The sequence below is a fragment of the Cupressus sempervirens genome, chromosome 6 (assembly GCF_028749045.1).
Source record: "Cupressus sempervirens isolate cs-2001-9-10 chromosome 6, ASM2874904v1, whole genome shotgun sequence".
Lineage (NCBI taxonomy): Eukaryota > Viridiplantae > Streptophyta > Pinopsida > Cupressales > Cupressaceae > Cupressus > Cupressus sempervirens.
In genome coordinates this window covers 182,995,151-183,007,325 of record NC_143123.1, presented here as the reverse complement: position 1 = coordinate 183,007,325, position 12,175 = coordinate 182,995,151, and positions in this window count along the sequence as shown.

Sequence of the window (12,175 nt, the reverse complement as noted above, 5' to 3'; positions counted from 1 at the left end):
ATTCAACTCGTGAGTCTTAAGCTTCCTAGACTCATATGTAATAACTTGATCATCCTGCATAAGAACTGCTCCTCTGCCATCCAAAGAAGCATATGCACACACTACAAAATCCCTTGATGGGTCAGGTAATACAAGTATAGGTGCACTAGTGAGAGCCCTTTTGAGCTCTTGGAAGGATATTTCACATTTCTCTATCTAGTTGAACTTATTTCCCTTGCTCTGAAGAGATGTAATCGAATGAACCAACCTAGAGAAACCTGGAACAAAGCATCTACAATAGCCAGCAAATCCCATGAAACTCCTCACCTTTGTGACATTGGTTGGTGCTGGCCATTCCATTATAGCTCAAATTTTAGATGTATCTACTGAGATCCCATCACCCATAATAATATGGCCTAGATAATGTATCTCAAGTCTGAAGAAGACACACTTTTTCAAACTAGCATACAACTGATTCTCCCTCAAAAGTTGAAGTGCCTATCTCAAATGCTCCTCATGCTCCTTGTCATCTCAAGAATAAATCAAAATTTCATCAAGAAATACCACCACAAATTTATCTAGACATGTACGAAATACACCATTCATAAGACTCATGAATATAGCTGGAGCATTCATGAGGCCAAATGGCACTAGAGTGAACTCATAGTGGCCATATCTCATGCGAAAAGCAGTCTTGTGGATATCACTCTCTACTATCCTCAATTGATGATAACCTGAATTAAGATCTATCTTGGAGAAGATACGGGCACCCTTTAGCTGATCAAAAAGGTCATCAATCTTAGGTATTGGGTATCAGTTCTTAATGGTTACTTTGTTTAGCTATCGATAGTTGATACACAACCTACGTAATCCATCCTTCTTCTTTACAAAGATGACTGAAGCACCCTAAGGTGACACACTAGGATGAATATGCCCTTTTTCCAAGAGCTCTTCTAACTAAATCTTGAGCTCACTGAGTTCCTGTGTGGTCATCCTGTATGGTGCCCTAGAAATAAGCTCAACTCCTGGCACAAGATCAATTGATGTAGAAATCAACTACTCTAGGTGGGGGCCTACCAAGAAGCTCTGAGGGAAAAACATCTGCAAACTCCTTCAAGATAGGAAAACCATCAAGGGAAGTCTCTTTCTCAGAATCCTCATCCTTGTCACTAATAGTGATGGAAAATAATTGACATCCCTTATGTAGGCACCGCTTAAGCTGCATAGTGGATATCATATGAAGAGATATGGGCCTTTGTATTCCAAAAATCACTATGGAAGTGCCATGACTATCAACACACTCTACCCTCTTTTGTCGACAATCCATCTTGGCATTGTGGGCATAAAGCCAATCCATGCCAAGAACTACATCATAGGTACCCAAAGTGGTAATGCAAAAATCAACCATGGTAGTCATGTCTCCAATCTTAAGCTCATAGTCACGAACCAAGGAATCAACTAACACTCTAGCAGCTGAGGCTAACTCTACCTCCCAATTAACCTCCTATCTAATTGCCACTAGCTCGCAACGCTCCACCACTAATGGAGATATAAAAGAATCAGTAGCTCCAAAATCAAATAGGATAGAGACTCAACTACCTCATATCATACCTGTAGCCTCAATGATTGTGGCCTGATGCTTTGCTTGGCAATTATCAACTGCTACAAATACTCTATGAGATCTACCCATGTCACCTACTGTGGACTCTGAAGCACCCCCCTTCTTATAGTTTGATGCTAGACCCTGTGGGCAGTCTATAGCAATGTGACCCATACCACCACAAGTATAGCATGGTCCTCTAGACTAAATCTGAATACCCTGTGACCTAGTCTGATATAAACCTCTCATTTGACTAGATCCAATAAAACCACCCGTATTGGATTGCTGAGTCCTACCTGGCTATGTGTAGGGCATCTGTGTCTTTTGATCTCGTTTAGGGCCCTAAAATTGCCACTGTTGCTTAGGCTTAGAGCCCCTATACCCCTGTGATGATCCTTGTTTGTAATCCTATTGTTGTTGAGGAGCTTTAAAGGATCCTCCTAACTGATGCTTATTCCCTTTCCAAGGGGGTCTCTGCTAACTTGAAAATTGTCCTGAGTTGTTTCGATGTTGAAGTTGATTCTATCCCCTCTTATGAATATCCTCAACTACTAGGGCTTTCTTAACTGCCTCTCTGAGTGTAGCTGAAAAAGCTAACCAAACAGAATCCTAGAGGGGTACATTAAGACCCTTAACGAAGTGATGAGTACATAGCTTCTCATCCTTCATATACTCAACATAGGGAAGGAGCTCAAGAAATCTATACTCATACTATGCCACAGTGCCCTTTCTACTACAAGTCATGAAATGCCTCAAGCTATCTCTATGCAAAATGCTCAGAAAGGTATCTGTCCCTGAACCTACTTAGAAAGGATTCACATGTGAGAGTGTCAATATGCACCTCATCTAAGGCCTCCTCCTCCTGCCACCAAGTAAAAGTTGACTCATGAATGAGATGTACTACAAGTTGTGCCTTCAGATTGCTTCCATAAGGACGTAATCCAAAGCATCACTATAAACTTTGCAACCATGCCTCTACACTAATACCATATGTATCTCCCAAGAATAGGGGAGGTTTGAGTCAAATCAACCCTTTAATGTCATCTCCAATGTCTCTAGGAACTCTCTCCACTATGTGTGCCACGGGGTCAGGATGTGGCAATACCTACTAAACTAACTCAACCTTGTGATGGCATCCTACATAGGGGTCAAGGTTTTTTCATAAGTCATATGTAAGAAAAAGTTAATTTGAACGTTCATAATAATAGGAGCAGTCACATCTTAATAAATAAAGAGAAACATACTAGGTAGATATTTTGAGTTGTAAAATTTCAAGTTTAAGAAGGGGGGTTGCTTTTTTTTGTTTTTTTGTTTTTCCAAGTTGATAATTACTTAATTAGATTTTATTTATTTTTAAATATTTATTTATTTATTATTATATTATTTTTATTTATTTATTTATTTTTATTATTATTATTTTCTAATTTTACCCCCCCCCCCCCCCCTTCTTTTCAATAATTTATTTTGACGTAAATAAATAAATTCCTCTAACTTTTCCAAATCATATTTATTTAAAAAATAAAATAATAATAAATAATGTTTATAACTTCATTATGGCATAAATCAAATAATACATTTTCCCTTACTTTTAGAAATAAAACATAATTATATAATTCTATAAATTTATTTCTGCAATGCTTATGTACATCTATAAATTTTAATTATATCTATTGTTTTATTATTTAATTGTTATATACATTGCATCCTTTATATTACACTCATAAATTTACTTTATCTACACTTTATTATATGAAGCGTATTAATGGTATATAAATAAACATGTCAGAAAATTAGAGGTATATAGTAAGAAGTTAGCTATACATGTGCAATATTTTTTTCTTATATGAGTTCGATGGTAATAATTAATAAGAATAATCTATATTTTTACTCAATATGTAACATTTAGAAGAAATTATATAGTGTATAAGTAAGTTGAGATAAATTACATCAAAAAAATAATAATTTAAAATTAAATAAATTTAAAAGATGATAATAAATATTAAGATTAGATGAGTAAAAAAAATGTGAAAAACAGCGGATTGAATGCAGCGTTGAAGTTCAAGAAAAAGAAAAAAAATCTGTTGATAAGTAGGAGATAATTTCCATATTAAGTCAAATTGTGATATTGCTATCATGATTTAACTATGTGATTTTGAGTCAAACTCATTGACCCATGTTTCATGAGTAGTGATTCAACATGAATCCATCTCTCATGAGAATAAATGGAACACTTAGCACTCATTGGATCTAGGTGATGCTCACAGGGGTGAAGCACCAGGACTTCCCGAGAGGTCACCCATCCCAGTACTACTCCAGCCTGAACGCATTTAACTATCCTCCATGATTAAACCCAAAGTTTGCAACTCCATTTGCGCGGGCTTGTTATACCATGGAGCTGGAGTCCAAGCAGCCGAAGAGTTGAAGCAGCAAGGAAAATGAACTGCACAAAGGCTCTATCAAAAGCAAAAGAAAATGTAGCCGAAAGCCCTAGGCTTATTATCTTCCATTTCCCTTCCCCCGTATATATTGATGATATCATACATGTATTCACACCGCCTCTATCGTACCCATTAATAAACATTTGGCTTTTTTTTTTCACATCCACATTTCACAGATATAATATTATCTCACCAACCTCCTTTATCTTTAACTTATGTACGTGGTAGGATCATGTGTGGTTTTACAAGTGTTTTATATAGCATAGTTGGTTGATTATTTTTGGAAAATGTTTTTATGGCATGGTTGCTTGCAGAAAGGAAGCATAGACAAGGCATGCGATCTGCTCTCCTATGGCGTGGTTGGGCTGGCAGAATGGGAGCATAGACAAGGTATGTGATCTGTTAGACAGGATGCCTGATCGTAAAGTGGTTCATCAAATGCCATGATTGCTGGATATGCCATGCGAATTGTTTGACAGGATGACTGAAGGCAATGTGGTCATCAAACGCCATGGTCGCTGGATATGCTGTGGTGAAATTGGTTATCACGAAATAAATATATTGAGAGAATATATTTGTTTAAGTCGCAACTGCCCTGGTAGACGTGCATGCGAAGTAGATTCATAGGTAAGGGATTTGAACATAGACATGCGATAATTATTGACTGCCGGTCAGCTGTTATTAATACAGAACATAGACATGCGATAATTATGTTATTCTAATCCGTGCTGCAGTTTACTAAAGAATACTGAAATTATGTTATTCTAATAACACACATCCTTATGTGGTCCTTCGAGAACAAGAGTGGGTTACCAAAAATCAAGGAGATAGGAACATTTTTCTTTTCCTAAAATATTCTTGGCCTATTGAAATCTGTATAAAATCTTTTCACAACTGCCTTCAATTTGGCTGATCGGATGTCTGCAGTGAAGACTGTAAACGAGTTATTGTGAAGAAACTGGAAATGAACAGGGATAAATTAAATGTTGTGGGTTATTCCTGCCTTTTTAAAGCGGCAGACGCTTCTTTTCTTTTCTTTATTTTATTCTATTTTATTTTAGAGAAAGGGAAATTCATTGAAGACCCATGGTTCACTTGATCTAATATAAAAATGTATTAGTATATTTTGCCGGGTGTAAATAAATCTGTTTCGAATTCAAGATTGATAAACTATCCTTTGAAAATGGGGTTCCTTGAAGTGAAATCTGACAATATGGTTTCTATAACTTCAAATTTATTTGGTGGACATGAATAATTTGAAAGAAAAGTTAATGAAAGTGAGATTGGACAGACATGGGATTCCAATATTTTTGGACGTTTCAAGAATATGTGCTTGATAAATCGACTGCTGCATGCTGTGGAAAAAGGGGTAGGGTACAGAATTGAATCTAAAACCAATTAAAAAAAGGTCACGTGCCAGAAATTTTTGAAACATACATGATATAATTGAAGAACCAGTATGCCCTACATAACTCAAAATTATACATGTTTCTGCATGGTTATTTCATAGAAATGTTTGGCATCGACTATAATATTCAGAAGGTAAGCTATTTTAAAGTTGAAACGTGCAAAACTTTAACACATAACTATGGCATATTCTATTGTACTATATAAACTATTTTTAGCTTTATTAATGCATTTAATAATCTGAATTGGGAAAGATACAAATCTATCTTTCAACTTGAAGAATAACAGAGTGAAATAAGGAGAAGGCTATAATTTCACACTTAACATGAACTTGTTTTGTTCAAATATTTTCTCAACTTGGTGCTCTGATACCAAAATGTCATGCCCAAACTATCATGAACAAGACACACACACATACAATAATACCATTCAATTTTAATTCTTGGAAATAATTTAAGAAATATTTAAAACAAAATATATATTCACCGTATTGAAAATTCCCTTCAAATATTACAATCATAATTGGGTCCTTACATCAATTTACAAATCACATGAAGATCTATTGCTTATATATATTACATTACATAACTTTTACAAATGTGCATAAACGTTTCATCTTCAAATCTTCAACAAAAAGTGAAAATATTCCAAGCTTTTCTTCAACAGATATCCATTCTGAAAACCTATACAAAACAACCCTATAAACCATGGAGAGCTCACCTCCCAGCCTAGGTCTCTAATAGACCACCCATCGAGCTTGCAGAACCAAGACTAACTAGGTAACAATTAAGCATACACATATAAATCAACAAAAAAGGATACAACATTTAACACCCTTTTTGAGCTTACGCAGTAGGTTACCAGAGGAACCAATAGAATGGGTGAAGGTGTGCCTAAAATCTCGAGGATAAGCCAAGTACAAAAACCAAATTTTCTTTTACAAGACATACAAAATAAATACCAACTCTCACAAAACTTTCTCCCCTTATCACCTCCAAAGTGCATAAAAAAGTACTGGCACATGCAACCCATACTACATGCTTATCCCTCCTCCTTCCATGGAAGAGACTTTGCACTCAAGGGTTAGGTCCAACTAACCCCTTCAATCTGAAGGCCACTTCTTCCCTCCCAAGGGTGAGTGATGTCCTTCCACACCCTTAACATCATACTCTCAAAATCAAATAAAAATAAGGCAATAGAAATTCATCCACACCCAGCAATATAACAGGAACAATGAACAACACAAATATGCATCTATAGAAAAATTTACACATTTTATATTTAGAAAAATAATACAACACATAATTTTCAAAATATGGCAAAAGCTCCAACCTTTCTCCAAACTATGGTAAATGACCCAATTTGAGAAGAGCCCCCTATCCTTCCTTGATCCAATCTTCAAAACCAAAAATCTCTAAAACTAGAGAGTGGGTGAATGATCCATCTATTTTCCAATTCCCCTCTAAAAGAAGAACTTTCCTAATTTTCCTCCATCATGGAAGAGAACAAACACTTTAACTCAACCTAAGTTCCCCTATTTGGTAGGAATTATCAACTCACTAGAGATAAGATGGGAATTTGGGTAAGTCCTCTTCATTTTCGTAATACTTAAGATATGAGATTTTAAAAGTGTTAGAAAAGAGATTTTAACTCCAGTAAGGCCCAAATTAAAGTCCTAACATATAGTACTAACATGTAGGTAACTTAATTTCAGTAAAAGAACACTCTAAGACTTAAACAAAGCCCTCTAAAGTTAACCCAAACTTGAAATCTGAAATTTAGTTAAATTAAAAACCTTCATAAGATATTTTATGCAAGGGAATGGCAACTTAAACATTTCTAACTAGTTAGGAATAAGGTTGGGTGTCTTTTGCCAATGACTCAACCTGACTTGCCATTAAAAACATAACAACACAAGTGTCAAGTGACACTATAAATACACATATAACATTATGAGTGGCAAATCAGTTTTCACAAAAATAAATCTAATCTAAGCCATCCATTCACATTACATTCACAAAATAAAATACTTAACAACGAGGTTAAGATCTCTTCATTAGATCTAACCTTGGCAATCTCAATTAATACAAAAGTATAGTCTTGGTTCTCCATTTTACCATGGATATTTCCTGCACACTCAAACCACATATTAGTAATATAAGATAAATAAAATATAAGCATATATAAATCATCAATCAATTCTATATTCATAATTGAACCAAAACATAAGGCATTTCTCAATTGAATAACATTTTTCCATTTCTAACCATTGTGCATATACATAATATTATCATTATCGAACTAAACATGACATAACTCTTTTGCACATTTCATTATATATATATATTCAAGTATAACTTCCTACCCATTGATAAAATAACCTACCAAGTACATGAATGTAACTAATCATCAAGCATCATAAATAAGTTCTAACATCATAATGATTACCATAAAATAAAGTGTCACATAGTATCAATAGTCTGAGTAATAGTCCAAAATAGTCCAACATATAACAAGGTCTCAAAATATAAAGTATCTAACATGCAAATAAACTACTATGATATGCTGTGATAAAGTATCTAAAATGCAAATAAACTGCTATGATGGACTAGGGTGAGGCCTCACACCATATTTGTCCATGTTCCTTTGTTAGGCATCTCAAATGTTTTACCAATGATCGACCTTAGTCTTTCCATCAATTTGAGGATGATAGGCAAAGCTGAAGGACAATTTTATTCCCATCTTTTTCCAAAGGGTCCTCCAAAAATAGCCCACAAAATTTTAGTTTCTATTAGTTACTATGGATAGAGATAAACAACGGGTTTTGTAAGCCTCTTTTAAAAACATATGGTTTATGTGGGTTGCATCATTGGACTTCTTATAAAGGATAAATTGAGATGTCTTAATGAACTTGGTAACAACTACAAAAATACTATCAAATTCTACTTTTGTTCTTGGAAATCCTAGTACAAAATCTATACTCAAACGTTCCCAAGGTCTATTTAGTATAGGTAGATGTTTGTGTTAGCTATCTTTGCCTTTCTACCAGTTGAAGGATTTGAATTTTAACCCAATAACATTCATATATTTGAATATTCAAATATTAGGGCACGCAAAAACACCCATGTTAATACCTTAGGTTATATCTTATTTCCTAAGTAATCACACATTTTCATATTCCAATGGGCCCATATCTTGATCACCATCTGATGCAAAAGAATCCACGGTTGTCACTTTGTCAATGTCAAAAACTACAAATCCTTTTGTCATAGTGACAAAGTGACAAATCACCATGTAACACAATGGGCTCCTTTCCCTTTAGTCAACACAGCCATCAGTAGGTTTTTTCGTCCACCATTAGATCTTGCAACATCAATGGTTGTCACTTTATCACTTTGTGAAAATGCATGGACTTTACTTCATGCAACAAAGTGATGGTGTGACATGTGGCATAGGTTCATGTCTTCTTTTGTGGGTTGTGGGTGAGGTGTACAAGGTATTAGAAAAGTTACAAAAAGGTAGTGTTCTCACTGGGTGAGTACTGATTAGTTTGATGCATTCTTCAGACCATAAGATGAAGTAAAATACACGGCCATCACTTTGTCACTATGTAGAGTTGTTCAATCTTTAACTCATGAGATAAAGTGATTGGTTGAAATGTGTACATGATAGGCCCAGTTTAGAGGGGAACAACAATAGTTACCACTATTAGGATAGGCGGTTTCATACAGTTAATAGTCACTGTTAATTTTTAAAGGGGAAAAGGAAGCCAAATGAAGTGTTCTAATCTTATGATGAATCCATGTTGTAGGATTGCAAGTGTAAATGAGGAAACCATTGAGGTCATGACAAAGGTCAAGATAACTACTATCATAGTATTGTAAGGATTATAGGATCAATTGACAATGTTATGTCAAACCATGATTATAATATCATGAGGTCAACTAGTTATTTCATAACATCATGAGAAGGAAAGAATGGTCTTATGACTCTATGATATAGAGCTATCATAAGATCTTATGTCTTGGTGTTGTTGAAGGATCACAAGGAAAGTAAAAGGAGGGCTCAATGCTATGATGAATGGAGGATTGTAAGATCATAAGGGTCAGGATTATAAGTAAAATGTGATATGAGGGTTTTGACTATAGTTGACAACTGTAAGATCGTGAGTCCCAATGTTGACTGTAATATAATAACTTCACCCATCAAAGCTAGAAAGTAAAGGGCCTTTGACCAATCAAGTTGTAGGGAAGGTACAAATGGATCTTGGAAATGGTTGACCCATGCTTATATCTAACTTAGCATACTAATATAGAAGAATATAATTTTTTAATAGAGAATCTAATATTTTTGATCAATTATTGGTTGTTTCAACTACCTTCCACTCCTATTAAATGCAAAAGGAGCATGCACTCATCACCTAGTTATCCATCTACCCAATGATACATTAATGGCCATTGTTCCTATTTTCTTGATGTGTTCTTTTGGCAAAATACTAGATTTCCATTGCATCTAGATTTTTACCAAGATCATATTTTCTCTAGATTTGCATGATTGTTCTCTTTAACTTTAATTATAGTGGTTGTACCTAGCTTCTTTCTAAAGTTATCTCAGTTATGCCTAAAATATAAAAGAAATTTTTGTTACCCTTCCAAGGGTCGATCATCTTTCTAATTCCTTAAGAGTAGTATTCCACTCTATTACTGTAATTTCCTTTTGTCTAAGAATGAATATAATCTCTTCTATGCCTTATTCTCTATTAATATAAGTGTAAAACCTTCTTACCTTATTAATGTATTATTTTTTTTCTATTCTTTAATCTAAATAATAGTATCTACTCTTGCCCTTTGAATTTTATGGAGTGAAGTTCCTTCCTCTGTATCCATTTTTTTTTTTTTAATCTATATGTGATTATTGAATTAGAACAAAGGTTGAATTAGTGTCTTCTAAGATTATGTTGATGAATAGTACATTTTTAGGTAGAAATAGGACTGAACAAACTATTTTGGTGCATCACCTCCTTTAGATTAGATTACATAGCTTTTCTTCGTGCATTCCCTCTCCCTTTTCCTTTTAAAGAGTAGTTAGGTGCATCCCAGTAGAAAAGGAAACTGACCTTCTCTAGAGACTCAACCTCATTGTTCAAGTCTCACAACTTGGAGGTTGTTTCCATGTTTTACAAAGTTTTAGTTAGGTAAGAACTTTAGGCAAGGGTGCAAAATTTTTTGACAATTGTTTTTGGAATGCCGAGTGGGATAAGTACTAAAACATTCTTAGGTCTACTGGTGTCAAAAGAGAAGAATTTCAGGTTGATGTTGAGAGGATTGTTATGCCCTTAATATTAGTGTATGTAGGTATATGAATAGTCAAATTTTGGCTATCTTAATCCTTAATTAAGTCATGTTATTATTATTATATTATTATTTAGGTAGGTAGGTTGGCCTACGTGTTATGTAGGGTTGTGTCTATTCAACCTAAGCATAATTAGGTATATATAGGAGGTTGTGAGTCTTATTTCAACATCATATTGTGAAGTGTGTTCTCATTAGAAATATTTGGAGGTTGCTCCTCCAAAGTGACCTATTACTCTAAGTAATTATCAAGTAATTATATAATATTTCATATTATTTCTTCTATCATGCAAGTTATTTCATGTTAGAAGTGGTATCAGAGCATGATCTTAGCACCATAGAGGCAAGATTTTTTTCTCAACATTAGGGCAATTTTGGGAAGAGAATAACTTTTAGATTTTAGAAAAATTTTCAAAGATTTTTAAAGGGTTTTTGAAGACCATATTAAAAGATATAATCCAAAATTTAGACAAATTGGAGAAAATTTGAGCAAATTATTGTAGAATTACTATTTCTACACAATTTATTGAGATCTTGATATCTCTAACATCTTTCCAAATTGGAGTATAACTTGTATTGGATTTTTGAATACATATTAAAGGAGCCTAAATTTAAAATCATGGAGAAATTGAAGAAAAAATAAGCAAGATATTGCAAAATTAGGAAAATTATCTCTTCAGGGAGCAAATTTGCTAAAAAATATTTGTATTTTTTTTTTCGAGTAAGGGTATCTTGGGCCTAGTAAGTTATAGTAAATAAATAAATAGATAAATAAATTAATTAGAGAATTTATATTTAATTTGTGTTATTTATTTCAAAAATATTGGTTTCCATCATGATGAGGCAAAAATGATGCTACCACATTGGGGAAATTCTTAGATCAAGATTGGGAAACAACAGAGGATAGTAATCCCATTGAGGAACTAAGTAAGTTCAAGGAAGAGGTTAAGAGGGATATGTGTGACCTATGAGGAGATATATCATATATACAAAGCATGTTAAGCACTTATATGAATGAAACAGGGAAGGAGCTCTCAAGCAATCAAGGTGAAACCCTCAAGTTGGCTAATAATGACACAAATTTAATTAATCCTACAAGATCTAGGATTTTTCTCAAAAGGTGGATATGCACAAATTTGATGGAAAGGATCCTCAGACATGGATAAATCAAATGGAGAATGTTTTGAAGTACATCAAATCCCATATGGATAAAAGGTCACAATGGCTTCCTTATATCTAGAACTAGATCAATTCATTTGGTATCATTGGTTTTGTACTGATAGGAAGAAAAAGGGTCTCATTGTATCATGGTCAATGTTTACAGAAAAACTCCAATGGTAGAAAACTTCTTTAGCTAAATCACTAAGCTTCAACAAATAAGATCAGTTAAAGATTATATT